This window comes from Toxorhynchites rutilus, chromosome 1 (genome assembly GCF_029784135.1).
Source record: "Toxorhynchites rutilus septentrionalis strain SRP chromosome 1, ASM2978413v1, whole genome shotgun sequence".
Taxonomy (NCBI): domain Eukaryota; kingdom Metazoa; phylum Arthropoda; class Insecta; order Diptera; family Culicidae; genus Toxorhynchites; species Toxorhynchites rutilus.
Window position 1 is genome coordinate 205,653,077 of NC_073744.1, and position 10,110 is coordinate 205,663,186.

Consider the following 10,110-nt stretch of genomic DNA (forward strand, 5'->3'; position numbering starts at 1 on the left):
ACCTTTGTAACAGCTTCAATATGACCGTTTTGAACACTGGGGAAACAACACGTGTACCTAAACCTCCTGCTAAACCAAGTGCTCTTGACCTCTCGCTTTGCTCGAATTCACTATCGTTAGATTGCAAGTGGAATGTAATCCAGGATCCCAACGGTAGTGACCACTTGCCAATCAAAATTTCTATCACCAATGGGTTGAATTCTTCTGAATCAATAAACATGGCATACGACCTCACAAGACACATTGACTGGAAAAAATATGCGGACGCGATTGCTCTAGCCATCAATTCCAGAGATGGTTTGCCTCCATTGGAGGAGTACAACTTCATTTCTCGTTTGATATATGACAGCGCGGTTCGCGCTCAAACGAAACCCATCCCAGGTTCCACTATTCGTCGAAGGCCTCCCAATCCATGGTGGGATGGCCAGTGTTCCAAGCTTTATGGAGATAAATCGAATGCATTTAAAGCTTTTCGGAAACGTGGAACCCCTGAAAATTTTCAGAAGTATTTGGACCTTGAAAATCAATTTAAGAACTTGATCAAAGGGAAAAAACGTGCTTATTGGCGAAATTTCGTGGGAGGTTTGTCACGAGAAACGTCAATGAAAAAATTATGGAAAGTGGCTCGAAACATGAGAAATCGCTCTTCATCCAATGAAAGCGAGGAATATTCACATCGATGGATTTTTAATTTTGCACGAAAGGTTTGTCCCGATTCCGCTCCAGTGCAAAGAATTATTCGAGATATACCACAAGATAGGTGCGATCTTGATTCCGAGTTTTCGATGGTAGAATTCTCTCTTGCTCTCCTTTCATGTAACAATTCTGCTCCGGGATCGGATAGAATTAAGTTCAACTTGCTGAAAAATCTCCCTGATGTGGCGAAACATCGCTTGTTGAATTTATTCAATCGGTTTCTGGAGCATAATATTGTTCCAGATGATTGGAGACAAGTACGAGTTATAGCTATTCAAAAACCCGGAAAACCCGCGTCCGACTTCAATTCGTACCGCCCAATAGCAATGCTGTCTTGTATACGGAAATTGTTGGAGAAAATTATCTTGTTTCGCCTTGATCGATGGGTTGAAACGAATGGCCTACTCTCAGATACACAATATGGGTTCCGCAGGGGCAAGGGGACGAATGATTGTCTTGCGTTGCTTTCTTCAGAAATTCAACTGGCTTACGCCGAAAAAAAACAAATGGCTTCAGTATTCTTGGACATAAAGGGGGCCTTTGATTCTGTTTCAATAGAGGTTTTGTCAGACAAATTACAATCTCGGGGTCTGCCGCCTCTATTGAATAATATGTTATATAACTTGCTTTGTGAGAAACATTTGAACTTTTCTCACGGAGATTCGGCAGTAAGTCGGGTCTCTTACATGGGGCTCCCCCAGGGCTCATGTTTAAGCCCCCTTTTGTACAACTTCTACGTAAGCGACATTGACAATTGCCTTACACAAAATTGCAGCCTAAGACAACTTGCAGATGATGGAGTGGTGTCTGTCGTAGGATCAAACGAATCCGACCTGCAAGAATCCTTACAAGATACTTTGAACAATTTTTCAACCTGGGCCATTGGGCTAGGGATCGAATTCTCCACGGAGAAAACAGAGATGGTGGTTTTTTCTAGGAAGCATAAACCAGCAAAACCAAAGCTTCAACTTTTGGGTAAACCGATCACTCATGCTATGTCATTCAAGTATCTTGGGGTCTGGTTCGACTCTAAATGTACTTGGGGGGCCCATATTAGGTATCTGAGTAAAAAATGTCAACAAAGAATAAACTTTCTCCGTACAATTACCGGCACCTGGTGGGGAGCCCATCCCGAAGATCTTATAATGTTGTATCGAACAACTATTCTCTCAGTGATGGAGTATGGCAGTTTCTGTTTTCAATCAGCTGCCAAAACACACCTCATTAAACTCGAGCGAATTCAGTATCTTTGTCTCCGTATCGCGTTGGGATGTATGCCCTCAACGCATACCATGAGTCTCGAGGTTTTGGCAGGCCTACTCCCACTAAAAGATCGCTTCAATTTATTATCTCTTCGGTTCCTCATCCGGTGTAAGGTTATGAACCCATTGGTGATCGGAAATTTTGAGCAGCTGATCGAGCTAAATTTTCATTCTGGATTCATGAGCTCATATCATGAATTCGTCTCCATGCAGGTTGATCCTTCTTCGTATATTCCCAACCGTGTTTGTTTTCCTGACTACATCAATTCCTCTGTGCATTTTGATCTGTCCATGAAGCAGGATATCCATGGAACATCAGATTATCTTCGATCGAGGATCGTTCCAACGATCTTCGATGCAAAGTATGGGGATATCAATTGTGATAATATGTACTTTACTGATGGGTCCTCTATGAATGAGTCCACAGGATTTGGAGTGTTCAACGAATTTTTTAGCACCTCACACAGTCTTCAGAATCCTTGCTCAGTGTATATTGCTGAATTGGCAGCGATACACTGGGCGCTGGACAGCGTCGCCTCACGACCTGTTGAACACTATTACATTGTAACGGATAGTCTTAGCTCTGTCGAAGCTATCCGTTCAGTGAGGCCGGAAAAGCACTCGCCGTACTTCCTTGAGAGAATACGAGAAATTTTGAGTGCTTTATCCAGACGCTGTTATGTCATTACCTTTGTCTGGGTCCCTTCACATTGCTCAATTCTGGGTAATGAGAGGGCTGACTCATTAGCAAAGGTAGGTGCAATTGAAGGCGATATTTATCAGCGTCAAATCGCCTTCAATGAATTTTATTCTTTAGTCCGCAAAAATACCATAGTTAACTGGCAACGCAAATGGAACGAAGATGAATTGGGCCGGTGGCTCCACTCGATTATCCCTAAGGTTAGCCTCAAACCATGGTTCAAAAGTCTGGACTTGAGCCGGGACTTTATTCGCACCTTCTCCCGACTCATGTCCAATCACTGTTCGTTAGATGCGCTACTCTTTCGTATTAATCTTGCCGACAACAATCTTTGTGTTTGTGGCCAAGGTTACCACGACATCGAGCACGTTGTTTGGTCGTGCGAGCTGTATCTTGTCGCCAGATCGAATTTAGTAGTCACCCTTCGGGCCCGAGGAAGGCAGCCCAATGTGCCGGTGAGAGACGTGTTGGCTCGGTTAGACCTTGATTACATGTCCCAAATATATGTATTCCTTAAAGCTATCGATCTTCGTGTGTGATTGTCCTTATACCCTTAGTTTTTCCTTTTCCTTTTCCTTTGTGAGACATCGGATCCCTTCTTAAGAATAAGATGAAATGTAAATACATATTAGATATAAGATAGGTTTAAGAATTGAGTGTGATGAGTGTGATTGAGAGTGTGATTGAGAGTGTGAGTGTGATCAATGTCAACATATCCTCATATCCCCTCCTTTTCCTGAAGAAAATATGTCACCCTTCTAAACTCGAGTTGACCGCGAGTAATCGGTTTCCTATATTATTAACATTAGAATTAAGGAAAAATGTATATATACTAGTAACAATACAGTAAGGAGTTCGGCTCCTTTAAACCTATGTAACTGAGCCTGTAAAAATAAACGATTTAAATAAAAAAAAATATGTAATTGTAGAACACATGCGCATTAAATTTTTCGAATTTTCCCATTTTCCTTCAGAGTTTCCGAAAATATTCGATTGTCATGTTTGGTTGGAATATGTGTATTATTTTTATGGATCCCCCTCTCCATTCCAGAGAAGGGAGGGGTGTCATACCATCATAGGAACATTTCTCGTACCTCAAAAAACATCACACCCCAGATTTGGCTCCATTTGCTTTATTAGTTCTCGAGTTATGCAGAAATTTGTGTTTCATTTGTATGGCAGCCTCCCCTTAGAGAGAGAGGGGAAGAGTGTCGAACCACCATAGAAACGTTTATCGTTCCCTAAAACCTGAGGTTACCTCTATATGCCAAGTTTGATTCCATTTGCTTGATTAGTTCTCGAGTTATTCAGCACAACACCCCTGTATCTACCCTGTAGAGAGGGGGAGGAGTGTCAAACCACTTAAGAAACGTTTCTTGCTCCCAAGAACATTTACCGAATGTCAAATTTAGTTCCATTTGCTTGAATAGTTTTCAAGTTATGCAGAAATGTGTGATTCATTTGTATGGGAGCCCCCCCTTTAAAGAGAGGGAGGAGTGTCGAACTACCATAGAAACGTTCATCGATCCCCAAAACCTCTATATGCTACCAATAGCTCCTAATTAGATATGTTAAGTTTGATTCCATTTGTTTGATTAGTTCTCGAGTTGTTCAGCAGCCTCCCCCTCCCTCTTTAGAGAGGGGAAAGGTGTGTCAAACCACCATAAAACATTTATTGCTCCCTAAAACATCCACATGCAAAATTCGGTTCCGTTTGCTTGACTAGTTCTTGAATTATGCAGAAATGTATGCTTCATTTGTATGGCAGTTTTGAACCAAACTTTTGGGCATTGCGGGCGACTAATAAATATTATAACGTTGACTGTATCAAAAAGTCATTAGAAAATGTATTTTTTCCTTCATATTTCTGTAGTTTAGGCATTCAAGAATATACCCTAGAGAGGACTTATCGAAAATCCTATTATTTACCGAGTTCGAGCCATTTTAGTGATGCGGTATCAAACCTGGTACGACCATAACAATGAACTTCAAACGCGTTTTTCTCGAAACTAGTTTTTTCAAACTGGCGTACACGATATCTCAAGTTCTACTGAACCGATTAATGTCGAAATTACATGGATACAATCTGCAGGCATCTCTCTATCGCATGTACCTCTAAAAACTAATATTTTTAAATTTTACTATTTTAAAAAAAATCGAGAAACGTGGGAAAAAACGTTTTAAACCGCATTTTGTTTTTCAAACGGCCGCCAAAAAAACATGTTTTTCACTTGTCCGAGGTTCATGCGATAGCGACATCTTTACTGATTCAGAATATGTTCGATTTTTTTGTTTCAGATAACCAGAAGGGCTGGAATCGTGTACGCCATGGCGCTTTTTTTTTAACCCTCTCATTTCATCAGCTCTTAACTATTCTAGTGATGAATATTTTTTCTCCGTTCAATTTTTGTTTTATTGTTAAAAGATAGATGAACAAATAATGATATAATGGATAGTAAAAATATTCTTTGTTTTATTTTTATGGAGCCCGAAATTCGTGTCTCTACACTAGAATACCCCCTTAACTGATAACATTAATTCATTAATGCGTCTACTTTTATTATAATGTTTTTTAAACGACCGATTACACTTTGCTTCGTATGTTCAGAGAACAGTCTTTCACTGTAAACACTACTGAAAGATAAACTGTAGCGAACCTTTCGAATTAAGGGTACCGATCGTACAGAAAAATGTGAATATTTTCGAATGTGTTGTTAGATTCATACCCAATTATTTTTAAAATCAGTACTGGTGTTAAGGCCACTAAACGATATGGAAAGTTCTGTTCAAAAAATCCTTGAACGGATTCGGTTCTGGTAATTCGTGGTGCTTTTTTTGTAAAATAGCTTTTTCACACATGTTTGAATAGTAATTACATATTACTTATTCAACTCAAGAAGTATCGACTAGAAGAGAATTAATATGTTGAACGTCTAAAAAAGCTTTGATGTTTTGAAAATGAGCTTCTTTGTCATTCTTAAAAATGGAAACAAAAAAGCTATTCAGAAAAATATGTTCATGCAATTTAATAAGTGATTCGCTGAGAGCCATTGACAAAAAGAACCTTCAGATGGTTATTGAACATGACAGATTGAAAAAATTTAAAATCAAATTGCATAATACCTCTGAAAATTTATGTTTGTTTTCAGCAGTAAGTCTTGATCAATTTGCACCCGGATGACGGTACTGTTAAGATTTTGATGACCACCTAACGTGAGGAACGTGATTGCGATCGATTCGAAATGTTTTCGCATAACAGTCGATTTCGTATGTAATTGAATTTTTTAAATGGAAACACTGTCATTTTCATTTGCCACTTCGTTGAAATTGTGCCAAAAGATGTCATGAGTGAGAGATTTAATTCAGTTTCGTCTCTTTTGCTTCATTTAATTTGATTTATGGTGAAGTAAGTATCAGATTATCATCCCTGAAGACAGTTCCAAATTTTTGAATCTAGAATGAAAATAGTTGATTGATTTTATTTGAATTTGTAGTTCCTACTCTTACTCGACTAGTATCAATTTATTTCAATATATCCACAAAAATTTCATAATTGTAATAGTAACATCCTTGATAGAAAAAAACTGTTCAATGTTCCATGCTGAAAACTTGATACTCTATTAGGGAATATTCATTCTATATGGAAAATTTAATCATAGTTCCTTATTTTTCTGTAAAAATGCGTTCATATCTACCTAAAATATAAACCTTTATTTGCTTCATGCACACATGCAGTTTCTTCAAGTTTCGTATTTGCAAATAAAAAGTCGAATAGTCGGCCTCGAAGCTTGCCGGACATGCAGTATCCGATTAAACAACTACTCGTTTCATCACTGATAAGAACTATCAATCGGAAATATTGACCCTTATTATGTAAATATAACTATCCCAACAAGCAAATTTTCTTATTTTGTAGATCGATCAAATCTTATCGAATCGAGTTCATCCTCGAACGTCATGTGTTGCGAATTGCATATTCCGAAATGCTGAGCTAACGAGCAAAATTCAGTTCAACTAGACTCTATAATAGTGTCCAATATGTAATTTTAGAAATTTTTAGTTTCTCATGTTATTCTTCTCATGACTATATTTCTTGAAAAAAATCGCACAATTAATTCACATTAATCACGTTATTTGTCAAATAAAAATAATAATACTTCATTAAAACAAAAAATTATTTTTTCCTCCGCTGTCCGGTCTAACTGGACAATGGAAGAACAGAACGAATACTCTTACGCCTAAATGGCTACTGTGAAATGTAATGTACCATATGCAATGGTATAGAAGGAATACTTTAACGCCAAAAAATGGCAACTGTGTAATGTGTTATTTATAGATATGATAAACATGTGACATGTGCACTATTAAAATTCGGCTCTGTTACAGCTGAAATGCTAATGAGCCTGAAATAAACGAATGGGATACAAAAAAAATCCCTGGAAGAAAAATTTTAGAAATTGTCCCTACTGACAATTTTTGTTTCATTACAAGTTATGGTCGGACTGGATGTGTTAATAAAAAATAACTAACAATCTGAAAAAAAATATTAAAACGGAAATAATAATGAAGATATCTCGCGTAACTTTTGAAAACGTCCTAAGTAACAAATGTAAACAAATCGAGTTAATGGATTCACACTATTAGTTATCAATCATTTAATGCATTGAGAAAACAATCGTTCAAGTATCTATCCTTTTCACTTTTTTATCGCCGATGCAAAAAATGACCAATGTACAGATTCGAATTTTAAGCACTCGACTGTTACTTCGGACACTACTTTCCTCTGACGCTCGATACATCCGAAGTAACAAAGCAACCAATACAACACGAAATCGCACTTCGGTCATTTTGAGTTTTGGTTATTTTCGGGTGTTGATATCGTTTTTAGTTCAATTCAACGAGTTATAACAATAATGATCTGCTTTTAGCACGAAGTGCAAGTATTTGGATCGTTGTTTAGTAGTTATTTTCAGATTCTCATCGTGCAACGTTGTTTGTCCAATGTACAAAGCGGGCAGTCAAAACGTCCAATGTAACATTTTCGCTCGAAGGCTTGAATTTCTAACTAAAGGGTGTGTCACATCAAATTGCATCACGGAAAAAGCGCTATAGAAATTCGCCCAGTAGACCGATCCTTTTGAAAATTTTAGACAGTAAAATAAAAACTATTAAACAACTTTTGGCATTTTCTTTTTATTCATACTTCGAGCCCAAGCCCGTATGCTCGCACCTTCCTCTTTACCCCGTCCATAAGGTTCTGTACAACGTCAGGTTGTAGTTTTTTTTAACAGAAATCCATTTTCTCTTGAAGTCTGCCTCCGATTTGACAACTTTTGGGTTCTTCCGGAGGGCCTGCTTCATAATCGCCCAATATTTCTCTATTGGGCGAAGCTCCGACGCGTTGGGCGGGTTCACTTCCTTTGGCACGAAGGTGACCCCGTTGGCTTCGTACCACTCCAACACGTCCTTTGAATAGTGGCACGAAGCGAGATCCGGCCAAAAGATGGTCGGGCCCTCGTGCTGCTTCAATAGTGGTAGTAAGCGCTTCTGTAGGCACTCCTTAAGGTAAACCTATCCGTTTACCGTGCCGGTCATCACGAAGGGGGCGCTCCGCTTTCCGCAAGAGCAGATCGCTTGCCACACCATGTACTTTTTGGCAAACTTGGATAGTTTCTGCTTGCGAATCTCCTCCGGAACGCTGAATTTGTCCTCTGCGGAGAAGAACAACAGGCCCGGCAGCTGACGAAAGTCCGCTTTGACGTAGGTTTCGTCGTCCATTACCAGGCAATGCGGCTTCGTCAGCATTTCGGTGTACAGCTTCCGGGCTCGCGTCTTCCCCACCATGTTTTGCCTTTCGTCGCGGTTAGGAGCCTTCTGAACCTTGTATGTACGCAGGCCCTCCCGCTGCTTGGTCCGCTGGACGAATGAACTTGACAAATTCAGCTTATTGGCGACATCCCGGACCGAACTTCTCGGATCACGTCTAAACTGCTTAACTACGCGCTTGTGATCTTTTTCACTGAAGGAGCATCCATTTTTGCCGTTCTTCACCTTCCGGTCGATGGTTAGGTTCTCGAAGTATCGTTTTAGTACTCTGCTGACCGTGGATTGGACGATTCCCAGCATCTTACCGATGTCCCGATGTGACAACTCCGGATTCTCGAAATGAGTGCACAGGATTAATTCACGACGCTCTTTTTCGTTCGATGACATTTTTCCAAATTTACGAAAAATTGACAGTGAAGCATGGCCAACGTGATCTATACACTCTTATCTGATTATAAGCGAAAGCTGAAGATATAATTCCTAAAAATTAAATTTCTACAGCGTTTTTTCCGTGATGCAATTTGATGTGACACACCCTTTAAAATCACATGACAACAGTTACGATTGGTTTTTCAGAGTTATTATTGACTGCTAGTGGTAAAAGTAGTGATAAAGATCGATTCCTTTTGAAACAATTCGCGGAACAATATTCCGATCTTCAATTCCGTTTTTCTCGAGTTGATGTGAATGTTACATAGGACCTTTTCAAAAGTTACGCGAGATATATCTATTCTTATAATTAATTTTGGAGGTAACACTATCATAGACCTAAGATAAGATCATACAATAGGGGGTCTTTTACGAACCAAATTTCTGTCAGTCGTTCTGATTTCTGATTGGCTGATTTCGATAAATTTTGTAAACAAAGCCGATTTTTTCAGTGTTGCCAATTAAAATAAATAGCGTTGGATCTGTATTGAATTTAGAAATGTGAAGGAATTATATGCTAGTTTATGTATGTGTTTTTTCACAATGGAGTAAAGGGAACGGCAAAACACTCATTTGTCAATTTAGCTTCGTTAGGGTCCGTAATGCGATTTCATATTTCGGAATATAATTTCCATTGTTAAGAAGAAATATAAAGTCTCATCATTCACTATGCAGATGGCAGAGTTGTTAGCGCTAGCTCGTAAATATGAAAAAAGAGATGGTTGATACAATCCAGGTTGTGTGTTGCTGACTACCAATTGTTACACTGCTGACATGTTCTTTCCCGCTGACTTATTTTGATGATGTAAAGAGCTACGAATTTTGTTCTGTTCTGTCGAGGAAAGTTTTCGCTTCATCGACGGTGTACTTATAGTCGAATTAAATATTCATGTCATCCACATTATCACTAAAATTAGATGAAGCTGAAATTCGATATTATGTCGATGCTGCTTCACTGTCCATCAATTTCTGGGCTGAACATTCTTCTCGCCGCTTTGATAGCAAGTCCATCAATCCAACAAGATGTTCTTGTATATCGGTTGTATGCGAAGCATTCGGTACTACGGTCATGTATTGCGAAAGAGTCACGATTTTCAAGTTGTTTCTGGAATACAATGCAGTTGAGCGCCGTTGTTTTGCATGAATCAACGAGAAAAGATTCTCCAGACAATCTTGGACGAGTTGTTATGGATATGA